The sequence below is a fragment of the Strigops habroptila genome, chromosome 11 (assembly GCF_004027225.2).
Source record: "Strigops habroptila isolate Jane chromosome 11, bStrHab1.2.pri, whole genome shotgun sequence".
Taxonomy (NCBI): Eukaryota; Metazoa; Chordata; class Aves; order Psittaciformes; family Psittacidae; genus Strigops; species Strigops habroptila.
The window spans coordinates 4,826,783-4,850,522 of record NC_046360.1 but is presented as its reverse complement, the minus strand read 5'-3'; the positions used below and the strand labels follow the sequence as shown (position 1 = coordinate 4,850,522).

Below are 23,740 nucleotides of genomic sequence, written 5' to 3'. Positions count from 1 at the left end.
ATAGAGCTCAATGCCAGGGAGAAAGGCACAGTGGCCAAGAACTTACCCGGACTTACACTGGTGATTTGAATGTTTGGAAAGATACACAGTCCATTTAGAGTAATGTCATTAACTACATGTAAAACTGCGTGCTTTAGTAGTTATCTATGAGAAACCAGGATTAGACCTCTGCATTATAAAGCATTATCCAACATCTGTCAGGTTGTTCCATTTTCCTCAGGATTACTGACACGATAGACACATGTGTATAAGCCACAAAGGGCTGTTTGGTGATGTACAGCCTTTCCACAAACAGAAAAGAGAATCTATAAAGTCTAATTTGGAAACACAAGAAAAACCTTCAGAAAACTACACATTAGAAATGCATTTCTAATCTTTTAATGATAGAGCACAAAGCTCTGATTTTTGATGGCCACAGTTCTATATATCTCACCCTTTGACTGCAGAAGTTCCAAAATATCCTCCTATTACAAACCTATCTTCTCTATCGCTCTCAATTCCTTTAACTGAGATGTGTTAGTCAAAGACCGGCTGACATTCAGGACTGAAATCTATAAACCATTTCTCAGACTGGTTGATGACCTTAAAAGTCTGTAAAACAACAGTGTATATGCAAAGGTCAGTGAAGATTTCAGAAATCACTCCTGCTCCCGGTGCTGACATTACCCATTGTCTGTGCTGCTGAGCCCACCTGACATATTTAAGCTGGTTCACTGTTTAGAGTAGAAGATAAATATCCAGAACTCGAATTTCTGCTAATGAAAGCTTTCGTTAAGAGATAAGGTTTGGAAAACTTCTATATAGACACCATTCAGGTACTCAGGCTTTCTTCCCCTTGCCAGAAGCTGCAAATGTCAGTGTCCTGTGAGCAACACACAGTAGGTAAAATGTCATATAATGGCCTTTCGTTCCATTGCTGTTTGTCTCATTGTGGTAAACTCCATGGATTCTGCATTCATTCATTGTGTCAGCACTACAAGTCCAAAGGAAATAACACCTAAGCTGATTCTATCTGATAGCTGTAGAGAAGAGGAGATGTATTTAGCACACCACAGTTTATTCACAGCTCCATCAAAAACATATGGCAGCCATAGGAAACTTCTGCAACCCAGTTTCTTTAGCAATGAAATGAGAGAAGCTGTCACTAAGTTTGATTGACTTGTGATTAAAAAAACACTGAGTTCATCAGACAAAGACTATAGACTAGGTAAAACAGATTTGTTCTGGGGTTTTTTTGGTCCTTAAATCAGGCAAAAATAACCCAGCGGAAGTCACAGAGTGAGGAATAAGTAGATAACACGGCAATATGGTTAGGATTTTCTAACTTAACCAGTAACTTTTCAGATTTGGATTATCTCCCATTGAAGACACTCTGCTGAAAAGACCTTATTTTCACAGGAGCACAGTCGTGTTAAAGACAGGTCTCTGCAGAGGATGTTGCAAATTTATCCCTACAAGATGGCTCACAAAAAACCCCAGGGAATTTTAAGCCTAGGCCAGAATGTCACAGTGATCACTTACATGAATATCACAGTTAGATTTGACTTTTATGTGTCATAAAAATGGGGACATGTAAAATATAAGTTACAAACAAGAAACAAATAGTTCTGGCCTTGGCAATGTATCAATTCCTTGATCTGTGTCTATTTTTTAATAGCACTGTGCTTTCCTCTGCTGTTTAAGTCTTTGTTAGATGCTGATAGTACTCACTCCTCTGTTTAGACATTAAATTGCTTTGCACAGGGTCCTTGTTTTAAAACAGATTAGGGTCCTAAAGCATGAATGGTGCGATTGGCTCAGCACTCTCCACTGCCACAAAAATCAACAAAAACCAGGAGTACAGAGCTCAGCACGAATAGTGCTGAGATCCGTGCAGGATGGAGCTTTACATTTATAGGTGTAAAAAAGGACACAAAGGACTCGAACTAATTACAAAGCTTTTCCCCTTAACAGCATGTATGAAGAAAGGAGAATAGTTTTTTCTTGTAAATAGGTACATTGAGAAGTTAACTAAAAATAAAGCCAACCTAGCTAATTTTAAGGTCCTTTCCAACCCTAACCATTCTATGACAGAAACAAGAGGACTTTGTGTTACATTAGTGCCGAACAGCCTACACTGAGATTCAGCCTGCACCATGCTCTGCATTACACAAGTATAAGGGACATGATTCAAAGAGCAGGGTAGAACTGGCAGTGAATAATGCCGAGGCTGGTCATGATCATCAGATCTGAACCAGGCTTTCCCTAGGGTTTATAATATACTTTTAGCATATACCTTAACATGTTCATAACAGGCATCTCATGTTTCAGGGCCTGTATTCTCAGGGTCCTGGATTGTACCATGAAATAAACCCCTTCAGACCTATCGTTTCACCTCAGCAATTAAATACCCAACAGATGGAAAAAAACTTCCCACCATCCAGATAGGGAACTGACACAGTGTAACTAAATAAGAGTTTTCCAGGAGTTTCTATCACAGCTAAGCACCGAAGTCAGACATCTTCGGGCTCGTTTGCTGTCATTATCCACAAATCCAATCCTTCCATTTCCAAACCTCCTTTACAGGTAGATTGATAACAAGCATTTCAGAAGTGGCATGAAATTTTTAGAGGTTGTGCAATTTAAACTTCCTCCCATATAAGCCCGTGGGAAAACTGCAGCAACAGGAATTCCTGACCTGTGAAGAGAGCTGCAGATTTGGGCATCACATCTGGGAAGGAACTGATTTCAAGATCATGTATTTAAAACACACCGTGAAGCCCCACATCACTGGAAATACTGAAATAAGCTTTTAGCATCATGCAGCCTATTCCTTAACACAAGCATCCTATGTTTTAAAGGTGATCCAAGTTATCTTTAGGCCCAATAGCATACCAACTGCCACATGGATTCTCTGAGATACCTGTGGCAGAGCAAAACCCCTCCTGGAGAGCAGTTTCATTTCTTCAATAGCACTTTCCCTAGAGCTATCATCATAATGAGAATGTTTACACAAGAGCACTGATAACTGACTGAAGCGCTATGTGACTTGGATTAAGAGTTGTTTTAAACAAATGCCTTCAGTAAACCTTTCAGCTTCGCATATTATGGTCTTGAGGGAGTTCTACTTTTCAGAAGAAGAAAAACTTTATTAGCAAAAACTATTTTCATCATCCTACCCAGTACTTGTAGAATCCCTTGTTTTGTTTGCCTTAATTTAGGTCTAGAATCTGCAAAGCTCGAGCTTGACAGCAGACCCCTCAATGTACCCTTCAGTGTATAAAATCTACACACAGAGTCACACAGAAAAGATTTTGATGACTGCCTAAGGTAGTGTCACACCACATGACAATTGTGCTGTTTTGCATTCTGGGGAGGTGTAACACAGCAGATCACAGCTAAACCCAACAAGCTATATGCTTCCAAGATTAGACTTCATCAGCTTTTCCAAGCAGTAACTAAATGCCTCAATCTTCACTACCTGGGATCTCTAGGATCTATGCAAATTTGGTGTAAAGTATCTACTTTAAAAAGACCATTGAGGTACTGACTTAGATCAGCTTTAACTGTTGCAGAATTTCATCCTTAGAAAAGTTTCACTGCTGGTATAAACCAATCAAGTTCCATAAAAGTCAGAAATCACTCTGTGCTATCCCAGCAGTGCCCCAGCCCCAAAGATTTTTTCTAATTGCTTCCTGGGGAAAAAAAGAAGTTTATTATTTATATGAAAATCTAATTTAAGAGTGAAGAGAGACACTTACCCTTCTTCACTCTCTTCTCCTCCTCCATGGAGGAATCTGGAACAGTTACAGACATAATGCATGCACATTTTTAATACCTGCATGCATTAAATACTTGCATGCATGCATGCTGTGATTTAAAACGTGCCAGAATATCCCAATATCCTGGCTCCAACCCTGCTAATCATCTCCATTTCAAAAATGGAATGAGGATTTATGAGGAGATTAATTGAGAAATGAGGCTGAGGGGGTGGGGGACAGCCTTGCCCATTTGGGAAATGAACCCAATGTCACCTTTAACCTCCAAGTAATTCTTTGTCACAGAGCACAAAGCAACTCATCATACCAGAACAGCAGCAGGACAGAAACCAAGCGGAAACCTATCTGGTTAAACACCTTCTTTCCCAGGGATTAATTAAATGGCATGGTTAGAGCACTGCTGTTATTGTGGTCATAGCACCACTAAGGGCTTGTTTTAAGGTGATATCTCCTAAAAGATGACCTAGCTCCTGCTGCTAATAGAGCAAAGGCCAGTGGATACCAGGGTGAGCAGCTACTCCCCAAAGCTTGAATTGCTACTTCTCCCAGGTATCCTGGCCTGACTCAAAAGCTTTGTGGCAGCCTCCCAGCTCTCCATAGCAGCCACTGGCTGATCTGTTTGGGGATTGCTGGTACTGAGGGGCAGAAGCAGGAAGGAAGAGGGTGCTTATGCCCCAATCCCCACAGTAGCTGAACCGTGGCTATTCTGTAATATCTCCTCTCCAGTTTACCTGCAACAGAGGAGTGAGTGACGAAATGACAGGAAGAACAGAGCAGTACAGTGGTTGTGGTGTTAGTACTGGGTATGAGAAAGCCAGAACTACAAAAGGAAGAATAAGATCCAGAAGAAGGAATCCTCCAGAGGGCACAAGCAGACCTGACAGAATACCTAATCATAGTGAGGAAGTGCAGAAGAATTATGTACATGTGGTTTTAATTCTGTTTTTACTGTTTAAGGCAGAGAAAATGATTTAGAAGTCCCTCTCTAAAGTCTCTTTCATTTGCTTTAATTGTCTCGTTATAATCTGCCTAGAAAGGGTCAAACCAAAGAGCACCATCTGTGCCATACCTGAAGAAAGTATCTGGGACAAGACATCTGGCGATTCCAGTTTTGGAATTAGGATGCAGAGGCCAATGAGATCAAGTTCCTCTTTCCAAGACAAAGTTTGTAGCAAATTAATAAATTCAGAAGTCAAAAAACAAGGCATGCCTAAGATGAAGATACCCAACAAGAACCTGGATCCAGTGTACAAAGCAGAGCAACAGCCTGGTGAGTCTTCAAGAAGGAATGATAGATTGCATTAATGGAAGAGGCAAAGTTGGCCTGCATACCTCTGGAGGTACAAGAGAGTAAATCTGTATTTTCTGGGGCTGGTAGAAAATGGACTCCATTGCTAAGAATCCTACCTTAGTGCTGCTTCCCAAATGTCCTTAAAGTCATTGCTGAAGGCAAATGACAGTAATGGATGCAAGTTTGCTATGCTGAGTGCCACAAAATTGCACAGAGCAAATTACTTGTACCATCTTTGTAAGAGGTTGAATGTGTCATGCTCCTAAAGTGCTGTTGTTCAAGAATCAGCGAGACCTCCCTGCAAATCAATGAAATAGAGCCCTGCTATACATTTTGCAAGTTCTATTTTTGTCCTTTCCTCATATAACTTCCAAACCTTTCTCCTCCCCCACGCCCATGCCACAGATCCCTAATTCACAGAGCTAAAAGCACAGAGCACCTCCAATTTTTCTTCCAACAGATGCAGTCCTTAAGATGAAATTAATTTTTCCCTTTCTTTGAAAACCATCTTCATTCAGCCAGGCTCCTAAGGGAAATTAATGAGCGCTCACTGAATATGTTTACATAAGATCTCCTCAGGATTTATGCTATTAAGCGTTAGGCGTGTTTTAATCTGCCCTCTAAGGGACAGAGAAGCTGATGTGGGTGGCTAAAGATGTCTCGATACAAGGAATACTGTCTGCTCACTACTGGCAACATTGCACATGCCAACACGCTGTTGGCTTTGCAGCGGGCAACCACAGAGACTAGCAGCAGAGGAGGGGGTTACAGCTGAATAAAACCTACTGATTTAATCAGAAGTGTTCAGGGGTCTATTGTCAGCAAGATGCCACAAGACCAAGATATACTCACAGTGCAAAAGGCTACTGTAAGAGCCTGGCCTTCAGCACAGCTCTCACCCCCCTGAGCCACCACTAATGGCTGTCCCCACTGCCAGCAGTGGTGACTCTCTATGCTATCGAATAGGAGGGAGGCCTCTTGCACTCCTCCAGTAACACACAAACAAGCCTGTTGCATGCTTCTGCCTACCCAAACGTATTTTCTCCCATTGCTCTACACTGGACCCCAACTGCTCATTCCCAGGCAGTGTTTCTCAGAAGTCTCACTGCCATAGAAATTTTATCAGACTGTTAATTCAAGTTCTTAGTGGGCTCCACAACCAGAGTTTGGCCTATGATACAGGCTTCTCTGGAAGTAAAACCATTCTTCTGCTAGTTCTTATTTACATAAAAGAAATCATACAGTTCTTTATGGGACAACAATAGTATGTATCATCATAGTGAAAAATGTAGATGTGCAAACATACATGCAATATGTATTGGTGCACACATACATACACTTCATTTTATATGATAAACTGTAAACTCGGTTCTTGAACTAACTCTCAGACCGATTGGTTATATCATGTCTCAGCAAGCAAAAAACCAGATACCTTCTCTCTGTTGTAACTTTACTAAAGCCAGATGTCTTGCATCAGTAAAGACTGTGGTCTAGCATGGCTGTTGGATCAAGACAATACAATTCCAGCAATGATTAAAGATGCCTGTGGCTTCTGGGCACACAGGAACAAAGGAAACCCCTCTGTTAGAAGAGGGGTTACATAAAATTCACTGCTGCCTCCACATCTGCAGTTTTGTCTTCTTAGTTACAAAATAATAGAATCAGATTAATGAAAAGAAAAAGGGAACTATTACTATACTGACCAGTTTACAAAGCCTATCCTGCAGCTCCTTTTGACTCCTTGTTTCCCCAAGTAAAGCTAGCCAGCTAAAGCAGAGCGGTACAAAAGCCACTAGGTCATGCAAATTCAAGAGCCAAAACTTAACTGGGTATCATTTTTGTTTTCAATAAATAAATATAAAGCCAATGCCACCCTGAAGTCCAGGAGTACTGTATTAACACTCTTGCCAGCTGTAGGGCTTTTGGACTGCTATATATTTTTTTTTTCTTTTATAAGTCTATTTAAACCTGTCTGTATTTCAGTTTGCTAAGGCTGTTTAGCCACGTATGAACTCCATTCATGGGCAGCTGTAATAAATGTCACATACTGTAATCCAAGCAGGCAGTTGTGCTGGTTTTCTGGAGATCCTCATTCAGAAAAAAAGAACAAGAGTAGTTTTAAGATGCTGTAAATGCTGAGCTGCTCACTGTGAAAATGCATGGTACTTGCTCTCCACAGAAAGCAAGGCTTGCAAGTGGGGTAGGGAGGAAGTCTGTTTACACCAGCCCTCTCTGAGCTGACAACTTATTTGTGATGTTTTAGTTTACAGGCAATATCATGCATTTCGTTTAAAAGACAGATATAAACATCTTATAGCCCTGATGGATACAGAGCAGACTATGTAAAACTCCTGCCCTGTGGGCTGCATGGTAAAGAGCAGAACAAGTTTCTTCTTGGTATAAATTTAAAGGGAGGACCTACAATATGGAGAAATCTTCAAAGGCCAGTCAAGTTTCCAGTCCAACAACCCTGCCAAGTGTTCCTTTAATCCTTTATTTACCAGTAAATCTGCCGCTCTGTTCAGCAGGCTTTTACTGGTATTGGGTTTCAGCTTGAAACCCAAAAGCTGTAAGCATATGCTGTGTAGCCCTAATGAGAAACTCAATCTATTAATGAGCAGACCTTCTCCACAGGACCAGGTCTTGGCAACATGAGTCAGTTCCTGAACTTTCACCTCCCACTTGGCAGCATACCAGACTAACTCCACATCTCTCAGCTGGCTTACATTATCAGCTCATTATTAACATACATCAGGGCCAGATCTCTTTTACATGCACCCAGCAAACAGGAAACTACACAAGGGGAGGGCTCCTCAGTTTTGTCTGACTCTGGAGCTCATAAAAATGACTAATTAGAACCAGCCACAGCAGAGGCACTCTGCAGATTTGCTCCCATGTTCCCTGCCTGTGCACGCTAGTCCTGACTTGGGATAAACACCATGAAATGCTATGGTAGTCCCTGTCTGAAATAATCAGGCATCCCTTCCCTCTGCCACAGTATCTTAAAGTTCTAATCACTGAGAGCTTGTAAGAAGCAGAGATGTGCCATTCTCCTTATTTTACAGCAAAGGAATCATGATGCAAACGGAGTAAATAACTTGCCTAATGTCACACAAAGTCTACTGCAAAGAAAGCTGGGTTTCTTGAAATCAGCTCCTCTATATGGACTCCCCCCTGCAGTAAAGAGAACTGTGGGAACTCTGTGCAGCCAATTTCGAAAAGGAATGGTGTATATTTTAGATCTACACGCTTGCATGGGTTCAGAGACCTAGGTTCAGAGTTTCACTTTGAAGTGGCCTGCAAACCACCAGCAATGTACACACCGCACTTCGGGAAAGCATTATAGGGAGTCTCTCATGGTGAGAGATGTCTCTCATCAAGCATGGAAGATGATTCTCTTGCATAGTAAGCACTATCCTTAATGACCTGCTACTATTTGTTATGAGTTGTCTCTTTTTCCTTACACAGTTGGTATTCTTTACTTTTGTTCTCTAGCCCCCATTCCTCACCAGCCAGCCTCATGTTCAGAAGATCTGGCAAAACAAAAGAGATTTTCTTTCCTCCAGATGCCTGGTTCAAATCCAGTCCAGCCAGGCAGTAACCAAAAGTTGCATTAGGTTGATAACTGTGTCCATACCATCTGAGCACAGACGCCAGCGCACAATCAGTGCCCACATCAGAAAGTGTAATTGGAGACACAGAGAGCAAGAAAGGTCAGAAAAGTCTCCTCAGGTCAGAAAGGGAGTATTAGTAATGTGGATTACACTAATGCTGTTACACAGCATTCTGTACCTGGAGTCATCTTTGGTTAAGGTACGTATCTCTTCTTAACACACAGAGCTATTACCTGTTTTGAAACAATCTTTCAAGAAAGCTAGCCTTCACATGAATCAATAGAAAATCTGGCAAAATCTCAGAGCCTACACTAGCCCCTAATTTTCTTTGGCTGCTCAAAAGGTAGCAATTTATATTCCCTTTTTAAAATTAGCTATGGTTAGTATTATTTTTTGGAGCTGATCTCATCTTGTAACTAGCCTCCTGCTCAGACTGAATCTATGCACAGATGCTCAGAGCCAAAAATCTGTTCCCGTTTAATCCACAGCAGAACAGGTAAAGAGTAAATATATTCCACATAGGGTCTTGTCTTGCTGATTCAACCTCTCATAGCACTGCAGTAGGCAAAAATGAACTAGGTAGCTGCCAATGACCTGCTGTTGCAAGAGGTTTTTGTCACTTCTGCCCCTCTGAAAGTTTTCACACTGATAACTAGAGGAGAACTAATACAAAATATTCTTATGGGACCAAAGATGTTCCAAACGCAAAGGAGCGAGAAATAGATTTTAACTATGTAAAATGCACCATCTTTTCCAAAACCATAGTTGAGAAACCCACAGTTATCCAAAGCTAAGTGACACTTTGTGGAAGCAATGGTGATCAGAAAAACAGAATGCTTTGGATCAAGCAGTCAAGAATAAACTACACAAGTATTCACTTGTAATTATGTTAAGATGGTAAACTCTGAATTCAGATGAAAGTTTTGATATCCACAATAATGTTAAGGTAATCCCACAAGAGAGGCACCAAATTCTCCTAGAACTGCGCTACCATAGGCCACTGATTTCTAGGTACATGGAGACCCCAAGAGTTCTTTTACAGAAATAAAAGCCTGGGGCCTCAACTAGTTCTCAGAAAATGGTGTGGGACCTTTGAGAGGGCGATTATGTAATGGAAGGTGGTGTTATTAAAATTATAAACTCCAAGATATTAATGTGTATCAGTATATTATGGTGAACTCGAAGACAAAATGTATATTTAAACGTTTTCATAAAACTTTAATTCATTCATATTGTTCAACATGACGAGGGATGCCAACATTAATAAGGATGTGAAGAAGAGACACTAAAATTTGTTAGATATTCAATACCAGCCTCATTACAAACAGTTGAGTAATTTCATTTTCAATAATGTTTTATAGTAGTTAAAGAAAGTCTTACTCCTGTTAAGAATACAGGTATGATACTAATCCAGATAAGCCGATGTACTTACTCCTGACATTCTTGCTATGTGGGACTGACCTGTGAAAATCTAGGCAAGATAAAAACAAAACTCTTCTAATACAAGTGACACCTTCTCATAAAAAATAATCTGTATTCCAGCAGCATTTTAAACTATTTCCCCAAGATCACTATGCAAATGCAACTCATGCGCCCCATGGTAGGCACCTACACCTAAGAATAGGGCTAGCCTCTATTTTGTCTTAAATAGATGCTCAGGCAACCTGGTTTCAGAGATGCGAAGGTCCCTCAAGTCTCAGCAAAATTAGATCCATTAGGGAACAAATTACAGTCTGGTGCCTACATATGGATTTAGCAATTCCACTTTAGATTACCCAATTAGAAAAACACTGGCTCTTTTCCTTCCCTAAATGCTTTCAAATTAATGAAAAAAAAAAACCCCAAAACCCAAAAACCAACAACCAAACCCCACACAGCAATGGCTGAACAAAGATTGGTACTGCAGGGAATGTGGATGTAAATCTGCCAAGATTCAATTTTAAGTAGAAGCAAACTTAAGCAAGGTGTTTACTGCTCAGCATTCCAAATTGCCACACCAGCCTTATCTTACATTTAAAGGTTTTAGAGGCATCAATACTACTTTTCATTAGTATATATGGTGTTTTCAGTTTGAAAGCTATAAATGCTGCTTTTTGCTGAACAAGCTACCAAACATCATTATCAAAACTAACTGCCCTAACCCCAAAGCCAAATACAGCAAACGAGGTGCTGACTCACGGCTGTCCTGTTACCGTTATCTCCTCAGTCTATCTTAGACCTTCCCACTGCACATTCACTTCTGACACTGAAATGGCAAACAGACAGCTGGTTTTGCAGCCAAGAATCTGTCCTGCGCTGGCTATCAGCCAGCAGAGAAGCCCTTTGAGTAACTCAATCAGCAACTTCCCTGCAACACCAAGGTTGCCTCTCCAGCAGGCCACATGGCAAAATAAGTTGATCGGTCCACTTCCATACCTCTGAATCAAACAAGTCAAAAGGAAAACGAACAAGTCTTGACTGTAGCTAAGCAGAAAGTGTGAGAAAATAAACATTAATCAACTTATTTCCAATACTATATTCTTTTTCCAGGGTTGGAAATGTAATGAATAACCTACATGCAAGTCTTAAACACATGAATCTTACTCAGCAAGTCCAAATTGAGTAAGTATGTTACTGATTTCTAGAAGATTAATGGCCATTGTCAGAGCTACCTCCAAACTTCCAGTACTTATAGACAAACTGGAGCTGTATTTCCTGAAAACTTCTACCAACCTCATCCGTGCACAGCGCAGATGACTCTTCCTCCTCGGTCATTCCATTCATCTAGAGCGCAGAAAGAATCCTGGTTCCTGTCGGTGCTGTATCAGACAATGTGTGTGCTTGGAATGACAGGAATACACCTACTGATTATTTTCTGGCAAATCTCTCTGTTCCATAGCTGCAGTTACAGGATCAGCTCTTAGCTATTACATAAACCAGCATCTGAATCTGATGTGGGCTAGGAACATTTTCTAAGGTTTAGCTTCATTTCCTTCAAGGAAAACAACTCTCCCAATTTTCCTTCAAGCTGATGTACTTGATGTACTTGTTGCTTAAGCAGCAACAAACCACAGTCGCAAAAGATTTATGAAACATTAGCGGCACTATTCAAATAAATAAATGGTTTTCTGATAGAGTTTTAAATGTTACTAATACAACAGCATAAATAAGCCCCCTTGATGGAATATTAGCATTGTAAGTTGGCAGGAATCCATCTGATATAGTCAAGTAGGGAACTTCCTGAACATACTTAACTGGCAAATAATCGCCAACAAACAACTTGGTCCTGTTAAATCTCCTTCTGCTCTACATTTTCCATTAATTTCCTTCCAGCCTCAACACTACCACCAATTCAAAGAGCTTCTACTGAACCATAAGAAACCTCACAAAAAAACCCTCAGGAACTAAAGATAAGTGTTCCTTTGGCTTTTTAAACTTCTACAGTTCTCATTAGAAATGCTGCCAATTGAAACAAATCACTAAAAGATGAGCACAGTCCCATGGTCAGAAACTCTTTCCATGACTGACATGTAGCAAACAACAAGTTTCCTGCTGACATGAGATAATACCCATCTTAGTCATAGCTTCATTCATGCTTTCAGCATGCTGCAGGAAAGAGAGCAGACACACACACAGCACTTCTTCAGTCCTTTAGAACAGCCTTTCCAATTGAAAAAATATGCATTCTCAGCAGGAAACTATCAGATCTAAACATTTCGCCCAGTTAATTTTTCTTTCTAAATCCCCTTAAATCCCACATTTTACATATAAATCCTCATTCCCATCTCCCAGAATTCCCTTGCATCCCCTTTCTACTGTGAAAGCATCCTGAAACACTTGGGGGAACAAAGCAAAACAGTTGATCAAAATCATGATTAAACCAGCATGTTTCCACAGTAGGTTTAGATTTGCCTAGGTTCTTGTGACTACAGATAGGAGAGGGATTACCAGGTGTGTCAGACCTTACCAGATGTGACAATAGCAAAGGAGAAGAGTTTAAGAAGCAAAAAGACAATTGCTTCAAGAAAACTGAAACCCAGCCCCATAAGCAGAGAGAATGAACTCGCAGCGTGCCTCCTTTTTCAATGTGTTTGTGAGGTTGAATAAGACTTTAAATGAAGAATATGTTTCTGTTACTGTACATCTACCAAAGAATTTCTGAGAAATAAGCATTAAGTATTTCCTTACTTAAGCATCTGAAAAGTAAATGACAGTAGAACCTTCCCACTATGTACTAAAAAGATTTAACTGCTAGACTGACACCAAAGTTAAAACCCTACATAGTACTCCAACATATTAAAACTAAATCAGTGGTTTTTTCACTTCTGCTAGATGGAGAGAACAACATGAACTGCTTTCCAGAATCACTCTCAGACTTAATATACATAGCAAAAAAAAAAAAATGCAGATTCATTCTAGAACAGGAAATAATACATGCTTTTCTTTTTTCTGGGTTTTCATTATTTACATCATCTGTCCAAGCTCTACACATGGCCACTGTGACATATCATGTTGACATAAACGCATTGGTATTTATTTACAAGTGCTGTTAATCACGCTGTTTAAATTTCAGTCATTTGCATTGTACTATTAGATACATCAGCTATACTTAAGAACTGCAGACCTGATGCAAATACCTGTTATAACTTCAGGATTGCTTCCCTCCCCAGCAGAAGTTAGTTTCCACAGTTTTACAGGTGGTGAAACTGGGGAACAGATGAAAACTTGCCCAACCCATGGCAGCAACAAGACCAAAATCTATTAGAAGCACAGGATGGAAGCACTGTCACAGCAATTGCACAAGACATCAGACACATCAGGAAGAAAAATACTGTTTTGATCAGGTTTTCTGTTATGTGAAGGACAATTATATTCATACATATCAGAAGAACTTCATTCATTTTAGATGTATCACAAGAAAACTTCCCTATGGTTTAGGACTATCTAGAGGTTAACAGGCAGATTGAAAAACTAAATCCCATCCCAATTATTTACACAATTTCCCTATTTCTTTCTTTAAAGATATGAGATTATTGCTGCTCTAGTTCTTGCCCTCACCAGAAACTTAGCTAAATTCCGTCTTCTGGGTATGTAATCACTGAACATTAATGTGCCAGTGTAAAAGAAGGCTGTTCTGGTGTTAAATTCCCTAGTTACTCAGATAACTGCTTTCTCTGTTCATTTGCTAGTTGCTAGGAATCTGAAGGTTCAGTGGTAATTGCAGTGGTTAAGACTTCAGTGTTATTGGAAATGAACCAAAGTCTCTGAAGTGCAGCAGGAGGTGCAGACTGTCCCAGTGTATTCACTGCTTGTGCTGACAGTTCCCTCCCATCATTAATGACTTTTTTTTGATTTATTTATTTTAATGGCAAAGTGTTTGCCTGGAAATTTTTAAGTGATCCCAGAAAACACAATAGCCTCTTGCTTCAGTAAGACACGCTCAGGAGATCTGCAGAAAAGAAATATCCTGAGGGTAGAAAGTAATACCTTTGAACTCAAGGATGATATAGTGATTAGAAGGAAAAGAGCATAACACATCATTCATTTTACTGCTTATTTCTTATTATTTGTATTACACCAGATTCAAATAGGAAAAGCCAGTCTCTCTGCAGATTTCTAATGCATAAAATGGCACGAAAATGAACCTTCCCACCACTTTTAAAGTCCTTTCTCCTCAGAGCATGAAGGTTTTGAAGAGTCTCAATGAAAATATATTTATAAAAGGCTATCAGATTAAACAGTTTTCCTCCAATTTCTTCCTCAAACTGAATAGTTTTCACTCTTCCAAATGTAAAATTCGTCCCAGAGACAAACTGAAACTGGTACAGAAAATTTCATTTCCAACTCTGATGTATTTATAGAGAAAAAAGGCCTAATAATAAGAAATGCCAGGCAGCCTCAACTCTAGATGGCGTTGCCAGCTCCTCTTAGAACTCATTAGCTTGCTCCAAGGTATCAAAATCATTGCAGAAGGAAGAGAAATCATGCATACCTGGCCACTCAGGTGGGTATGAACAAGATCTGATGACCTTTCTTTCTGTCTGGAGGAGAGTTTTGTAATGCTGTCCCTTGCACAACAATGCCTCTGCTACTACATTAAAATGCTGCTTAAGTCTGCTTCTGTGACAACTCTTTATTTCAAATGCTTGTTTATGAAATTTAATAGCAGCATTTCATTCCTGGGTGATGGTGTCTTTGACACAGAACGCTTAAAGTGAAATGTGAGTGGCATTTTAGTATGGCTCCTGCGCTAAATATGATGGCATCCCTGGCTAATTAAAGTGCAAATGAGCTGTCATTAGGTCTGTGTGAGCTAATTGCCCTTCTCAGGGACCAAAATTAAAGTTGCAACACATCTAGGGTGCAATCTTGCAGGCATTAACTTGTATTACTACACTTGGAGTCTAGTAGCAGCCAGGACCCAGAGGCACTAATTCTGAAACTCAACTTGAAGGGCTCTAGAAAGATGGTCATTTCTCCCCACATTTACCTGAGGGCTGAGCTCTTTTGAAAATGTGGTCTCTGGGATTGAAGCAAAATCCAGTCTGTAGTGTGACCTTCCTATCTGGCAGTTGAAAGTTGATGTCAATGATTCCATATACAGAACAAGCAACTGACATCCAGGAAGTCTGTTATTTCTAACCTTACTTGATTTTGCCGTATCACTCACTATTCATTTACCAGTTTAGACAAAAAGAGCTCAGAAATACTGTAAATTCTTTACCCAGACCTAAAATCCAAGCCTGAAACCTTTTTCTTGGGAACAGCTTGGTTACCCAAGTCTGGTAAAAAATTGCATGTTTTGTTCCTAATCTAGATGAGAAGCGTAAAACCATCCATGAGAAAAAGCTAAGGAAAAAAATCATCCCTCCAGTACCAACAATCAGACCCCAATCAGCAGCAAAGTAGGAAGAACCAGCTGCAACAGAATGCAATTGTAAAATGGTCATGTTGTGACCATTTACAAGAAGTGCCCAACTCTCCCCTGCTCTCCGTCCCCTAGACCTTTTCACTTGCTCCTTTCTGAGTGAGAGTCTCTCACTAATTATACCCACAGAAAAAAAATAAAATCATTAAATCACTGCTGCAGTTGTTCAGGGTTTGGGCAAAGACAGGCATTTCAGAGAAATTATAGACATGAAGATAGTTAACTGACTTCATGCTGATGGTGGTTTCTGGATTATGTGGGCCTTTAAAACAAAACAAAAACCTCCTTTCTTTCCGTATTAAGCACCTTTTCCCTTGATTTGGGTGCTTACAGGATATACCAAGTCAGAGAGAAACACACAGATGCCTGACTGTTGGCATTAGCCTTTGTAAGCTGCATTGAGTGTCACCTATTCGCTGCCACTTTCAGTGGAAGTTTAATACATTCATCCGCAGCTAAACCCACTTGGCTAGATTCATTCATTTACTTTTAGTTTTGCCTTTAAGCATCTCTCTAGATGTCTGAAAAGAAAGAGATAAAGCAATTACTTGATTTCATCCGTAGGATTTTAGCTCTCAGCCTCGGCATGGTGCCTCTTTAGTGCTTGATTAGTGTCTAAATTCTCTACAGATTAGAGAGGGTTGCCTTCTTTCTCTGTGCATTATACACATGGAAGAGAAAAGAAAAATCAAAGGGGTCCAAACTTCAGCAGGTATAAATCAGCTCCATTTCTGTCAGCTCTGGAGTCGCTGTGCCAATTTACACATGATAAAGATCTATTTTAAAATATTTTTCAAGCAGATATATACATTTAAGTATGCTATAAAACCTTAGCTATGATTTTAGCGTCTGAATTAATTCCATAATAAATAGCCTCTTTTAAAGACATAAATGTGCTCTCATCAAGTCAGCTTCTAGAATAAACTCTGCAGGATGTTTTGAATTGGTGCCCCAGAGATCATTGACTATAAATTGGAAGAGGAGAAATGGTTTGCTCAATACATGAAGTAGGGCTGAGAACAGAAAAATAATTGGAGAAAGCTACTGTTGTAGATCTCCAGTTTATTTCTCTCTCAAAGTCCTTGAATAATGACCCAAAACATACCAGTAGTGATTACTGTTTCCCAGTGATTAATCAGCTGCAAAGTCATCGTCTTTCTTCTTCTTCATCATCTCCCTGAGAACAGAGAAGGAAGCTGTGCAGTGGCTTTTTGAAATGAAGCACTTTGTTCAGCTGCTCTGTATGAATCGCACACGAGGGCCAGGCATTTCAGACTTCAGCTCCTCTTTCTGCTCTGAAATCCTTAATCTGTGGATTATTTGTACAAATGGGAATTAAGAAGAATTTGCCCTTTTCCCCCAATCTCTTCAGAGTCTGCATTTTTAAGACAGCTTTCAGAAGCACTTCTTTTCTGCTCTGTAAAATATATACAACAAATGCAACAAAACTTAGGTGTGGGAGGGAAGAGCACAGATAACTCTCCTCAACAAATTCCAGTCTCACAAGAGAGATCAGAGCTGACCCCTCCAGCTATTTTCAGATCTCCCTTCGTCAGAGGGCTGTGGTTTAAGTATTTCCATGAAATACTGAGGACCCAACACTTACAGGGCCCAATAGGACTGGTTCAAAGAACTCCCTAACTTACAACTATTTAATCACAGATTATAGTACTAAGTTCAGACGTTCTTTCTTTTCTATGACTCTAAGTACCCACTTATCCTGCTATAGTTATTAACATTTTAACCTAGTATCAAGGAATCAGATATATATGTAGGTACACTAATAGAAAGCAACTATCCAGTCTGAAGTTTGTAACTATTCTATCACATCGATTCAAAAGTGGCTTTTCTTTTTTCAGTTTCTGCTGTGAATATAGTTCCACACCTCTTTTAGAAAGCCCACAAATGAAATGAGATTATACAGGAAGATGATTGATCTAAGTGATAAATGCAGCAATTGAATACCTAATAAAATGCAGAAAAGCTAAGTTTCCAATTCATTTTACTTAATAAGGAGTATTGTAAATGAACTTAGACTGTATTTTTCATTTGATAATTTATCAAATGGGATCTTACTGATGGTACACTAAGATGCACTGGGTGAACTTTTATTACAGGAACTGGGGAGACAGTTCTAACAGCATTCCTACCTAGAAACACCCTTCAGCCCATACTTATGAAGCCTTTGCTCTTACAAACAAGAGAATTTCCACTGATCAAAGCCTTGTAGTGTTTTCTGAATGGCTGTTAAATTAAGAGGCTATAAATTCAAACTATAAAATCCTTATCTGCCATACAGTTTCAGATAGATAATGTGAATACCTGTCAGAGCTCAACCCTTTGCTTTGATGCCAACAGCACAGGCACACCATCAAAATAATAATAAAGCAAACTGTTACCTTAAAAGCACATCTCTGACAAAACCACTCAAAACCACCCCTAAAGCACTGGCATTTAGTACTCTGCCCACGAGTAAGTCATGTGTTAAACAGAACAAGCACAAAGTTAATGCCAAAAAGCAAAAAATCCAGACCTGAACCTTATGAGGAAAAACACAGGATGTAGATTTCAAGAATGAGAGCTGCAAGAGAAGCCCGAGAATCATTTCTAGCTCCACAGTGCAGCGTTACCTGATGTTTGCCATTTCTTACAATAATGGCTGCACTTAACACATTCCAGCTGGGAATTAGTAGTAACGTGATGTTCAAAAACTCAGATTTTGATGCCCTGGTGAAAAAGATCTTGGATTTCTTTCTACATTTGCAAACCACCTTTACCGAGCACTGTTAGGTCCTGTAATCAGTCAGTCCTTTTGGTCATTCCCAGCTGGGACCAGAATTATGTGGCTACAGGATAACTCCCCTCTGATGCCTGGAAATGCAAAAACCAATAAAGGTAGAATGTATGCTTAAAAAGAAAAAGATGGAAAACCAAGGATTTAAAAATGTATTTGTAAAATAATAACTAGAGTTCTAGTTCAGCAGCTCTGTTATTAAAGTATATTATTTTGGAGGAAAGTTAGAGGAGGAATCATTTACAACACCCACATTAACTGCCTTACAAACGTTCAGAGGTGTTGTACGTTGTAATTTGAAACACACATTTCAGCTTGCTATTCATGTCCCCGAAACTGTGATCAAAACTGCAAAACAAGAGTCTTCTGGTTAGCTGTTGACAGGGTTTTGTTTTCAAGACAGACATAAAAATCATAGCAAACTTCTGTGCTTGTCTCCCTTCCTAACACAACTTGACCAGAGAATTCAAAGGGGTCAGACCACACAAATACATGAATCACGTTTGATCCTGGTTTATATAAGTCAATGGAGTCATACCACAGATGGCCTTTAAATCTGCTCTGACCTGAAGGACTGATCAAATAGACTGGTTGAAGTGCACTGGATATTTTTTTGCTACTGTCACCATTATATTTTAATCTTGAACGTGATTAGTTTCAAAGCACCCCTATGAGGCTGTATTATCCCTTCTCGTATCAGGTGAACACAGGCATGATTTGCCCAAGGTTACACAGCTTGTGGTGGCAGAGCAGGGGAGTTATCTACATCTTCTAATTTTACATTACATTTACAAATGTAACGCCAGCAGAGGTAGGTAAGACACAGTTTTTCTTACTCATAGTAGTGATCCTCTATTCATAAAAATTGCTCACTGGCATCATACAGATAATCTAAAGATCATGATCGTGAGTGTACAGACAGGCTCAAGAGCACAGAATTTCTCATGTTCTTAACGTGAGTCCATATGACAGTTTTTATCTAATATAACCTTAGGAAGGACTGCTCCGAACTCTGTAATTAGGATCTCCAATTCCAATTTTTAAGTACTCATTTAGGACAAAGTAAACACAAGTGTATTAATGAGGTAAAAATGTTATTCTGCATCATGAAACTCAGCCCAAAAGAGAACTAACCTAAGAAAGATCAGAAACAATGTAATTTAAATTCAGAGCCACAAACTCAGATCAGATGCTTTTATACCTTACGGGTAGTCCAAGTTGGAAACTTGCGATGAAACTCAAAACCAGGGAAAGTCCTGTGTGCTGCTGCCAATGGAGTAAGGAGAAGAGAAAGCCACAGAAACTATTGTGCATTTTAAATAGAAAACAATATCATGGTTCTAGAACTGTATCAGCATCTGCCCTTTCAGAAAGAAAAATCCATGTGAAAGCTGCTGAACCAAAAACTAAAAAATGAGGCCATGGGGGGAACTGAAAACATCTGATGAAAGAAAACGAAATCAATTACAGGACAAAATTGTTTTGGTGTCACCCCCACCCCAACCCCCAGTTTTAAGCAATAGGGCAGGTCCATCAGCTTTCACCCCCATCTTCTCTACAGATTCATCTACACAGGTTACAAATGAATTACACCAAAGATTTTGCCCTTCTTCAGTGTCTTTACTGAAGAAAGTATATATTCTTGAACTGCCCTCACCCCATTTTCTATTGCACTGGAAACTGGGGAACAAAAAAACCCAACCCTCAAAACAAACCCAGAAAAACCTCAGTTTAGCTTTCCCTTTTTAAATCCACATCTTTCCTCCCTGCACTCAGCAATGGGAAACAGACTCAGCCTTAAAACACTATCTCAGCAACAAAGCATGCAATGTGCTCCATCTCATCTCTCCACTCCAACTGAGTTTACAGCAGTGGGTGGTTTTCAAACCTAACATTTGATCAAAATGAAAACCCGGGCATTCCTTTCACCCCATGACAGGCAGGCTGATATAAATCACAGCCTTCTCAGCAAGGGTTCTTCCACAGACAATGAGTTGTGGCAGTGTCTCAAAGCTCAGCCCTGGCCATTGTAAGAGAAAGTTTCAGGTTTTTAAAGCAGGCCTGGGCTTTTTACAACAGTACTAAAACCAAAAGAGGGGGAAAATTCATGGTATGGTTGTTTGAAGGGTGAAGAAGGTGGTGTTTCCCCCTCAGAAGTTGTATTTTCAGTGCATTGCCCTGGATAGGTTTGTGCCAATTTCTGCTTTTATTACTTGTATTTCAAAAGCCCTAAAGTCTCCAAACTGGGGCAGCCTCACAGCATTTTACACACACACACACACACACACACACACACACACACGCATCCACAAAGTTATAGGGAAAGACAGAGCTCATGCATTGCTCCTTCATTGTTTCATCAGTAAAACAGAACTGCTCCGTTAGTCACCACTGCTGGGCAAAACTCTCAGAGGTCTCCTGCTCCTCCTTTAGTAGCTCCTCCTGCTCAAGGAGACCGCATCACAGACACCCTCTGCTTCTCATTTAGTAACACGGACAGAGTAGTAAGCATTAAGTAGTAACTATTAAATTCATATGTGTGTGTGTGTGCACAACACTAAAATATCTGATCAAAGCAGAGCTGATACCATCCACAGTACCATTGTTTTTCCTTGCTAACCCGGTAACCTATTAGAAATGGTCTCCGGTCTCAACAATTTTAAGCCTTGACTTCAAAGATCAGCTTATCCTTCAAGGGCTAAGCTGACTGACAGGTGGGGGTCAGGAAGAAATCCAGCCCCTTCCCTCCAGCCCAGTCGTACAGAGCTGCACAATCGGCTCGGCACATTAGGGGGTTACTTCTGCATTCCTCAGAGACATTTGAAAAAGGCCACCTCCAGAGCTCGGACATCATGTTTGATGGACCACTCGTCTGTTCCTCTATCCCAGCTTTGTGTAACAATAGCTACGTTTACATGAGGCTGTACTACGAAGAGGCAAGAAGTTGGCGCTATCATAGAAGCTCGCTATTATATCATACAAGGGAGCTATAGCAATCTCACTGCCTTTAGAGACCTACATACCTGCCAGAAGTGTAGGATATAAGTGGGCTTTGAGCAGCACTGTGTGTATCAGCTGGTCCCACTTAAACAGATGCTTTCACAAACCCTTGGGGAATCCAGCAAGTATTCAAAAGGATGTCTATCCTAAAAATTAACTTTGCCATAGAGCAGTAAGCACTAATAGCAGTAAAAGTACAATGAGTATAATGAATGCAGATTAAAAGAGGAATGAAGAAAAGGCAGACAGCTTAAGAACACACACTGAGGAAAGACGAGGCAATAGGAGGGGAAAAAGAAAAATAGAGTGCACACGGAGAATAGGGGGAAAAGAGGAGGCACACGTGCTCTCAGTGCAAAGAGGTTTTACAGCCATGCAGAGGTGCACACGGAGAGGCACTCAAAGGTTTTCCCCTTAGGGTATATGTATCTGTGATCAAAAGGCAAAGAACTACTGCAACAGACACTATGGTACAACTGTCTATCATGCTCACCCCAGACGGAGAGTCATGAGCTTTATGCTCTACAGCTTTGTAATGCAGATGACAGAAATCACACCTGGTCAGCAGTATTTTTTCAAAAGCATGCAAATACCCTTCCACCAAGAGGCTCTAATTGTACTTTCCCCCATACACTCTTCCTAAAACGAGGGAAAAATAGGACAGGACAAAAATCTCAAAGGGTTGGAGACTTCCATGCGCCAAGTTGATTCATCCATACTGAGTTTCTGAGTGCTCCTTTCTACCAATGATATTTTTTCTACCCGCAAGCGCATCAGTCAACTTGAAGCGCTTTGCTGACTAAGCAGAAGCCAGGGTTATATTCCAGCAACACAGGAGTTGTTCCCATCAGCTGGGAACACACTCCACTGTACCTCATCAGTTTTGGCTATGTTACTTGCATTCAAGTAACCCATTCTCATGTGAATAATTTGCACTGCAAATTATAAGAGACGCAATAGTAGATATACACCTCAAAGTCATTTTCCCCTACAAATTGAATGTTAAATTTCTCTTCATAAACTTTGGGACCCAAGCCAGGCAAAACAAGGCTAATAGTTACCTAATGAACATACAGTGTTGTTTCTCTGACACTAGAATCCATGGCACAGAAGCTGGGAAACCAGCTTGTCCATCTTTAGAGATATACATAAAACTGGCTTTAAAAGCATTTTCCTGTTTTCAGCCATGAATTTGAATTTCTGCAGCCCACTGCTACCTAAATTAGGCCTCAGCTTCAAATTCAATAGCCAATCCAGCAGTACCAGAACTTTCCAGTCACTGAACTTCAGCAGTGTGTCAATTCTGTGAAGTCTCAGTGTTAACTAATGCAGGAATATATAAGCACAAGTCTTGGAGCAGCAAGTTTAGTGTCCTGCAATCACTGGCAGCTGAGCTGGAATTCTCAGGTCCACAGAACATCATTCATAATCATTGCACATCACCATACATATCTAATAAGTGATTTTTCATTTATGAAAAATAAGCATGATGAGCCACAAGAGGAGAGCAGGAAAAGAACAGAGGCATATGACAAAACCAGCTGATCAATTTAAGTTGCGTGATTGTCAGTATTTTAAGACTTAAGGAACAAATATGCCAGGCTCCCTGAAAATTCATGGTAATAAGAGAAGAAAGAATCCTTGTCTGTACTCAGATTTAACTACATGTTAAAATAATATTTCCTTTCTCTTATCAGCTTCATGTCAATACAATCTGGTGTGTGAACTCATGCTGATACACAGGACCAGATCCTCAGCTGATTTACATCACTAACTTTAAATAACAATGCATGAATAGACAAGCGTCTGTTTTATAGCATCCTCCCTTTCAGCTTTTCCCTTGTCTCAGTTCATTTCCCCGTGGCATGCTTTGTTCTTAAAGCAGTCTTAACCACTCATACATCAAAATATTTAATCAACATTTCTTAGTCAGAAAATAATCCTGCTTTAGACCGATTCAGTGGGAGACTCTGCAGTGGACTCAACATAAAAAAGGGTCAGGATGCATTTCCGAGGGTGCTTTAGAAAAATCAATGCTGACATGTTTTTAATGAAAATCAATAAGTGACATTAGATAATGAAACGAACATGCAGCGGCATTGCAGGCAGGCCATTTAGGCAATCCGTTTCAGGAGCAAGCAGTGAGATATAGCACTTGAGTGTGCAAGTAACATGTGCTTAAATAAAGTACTACTTTTTTTTTTAATGAGAATTTTCAAATCTGTTTCCTGTGAACAATGACTCAAGGGCTTACAATTTCCCTTCTCCCTGTTCCCTCACTCACCCCCAACTCCAAGTAAATCAGCCTTAGGAACCAGTGTCACGGTTCCTCTAACACTGTCTCTCCATTGGGAACCACTGACCCGTGGAGCCGCC

General features: G+C 40.1%; 1 protein-coding gene across 3 annotated transcripts in view; it reads right to left on the bottom strand.

The window, feature by feature from the left end:
- The window catches only part of TMEM132C (transmembrane protein 132C), a 207,296-nt gene that overhangs the window by 155,258 nt on the left and 28,298 nt on the right, over positions 1–23,740 (bottom strand). The window contains exon 1 of one of the 3 annotated variants that reach the window (XM_030500749.1): positions 16,676–16,692. The exons of the other annotated variants lie outside the window; for them this stretch is intronic. The gene's annotated coding sequence lies outside the window, so the exon portion shown is untranslated. Of the gene's footprint in view, positions 1–16,675; positions 16,693–23,740 lie in introns of those variants that run through there. 3 annotated transcript variants of the gene reach the window in all.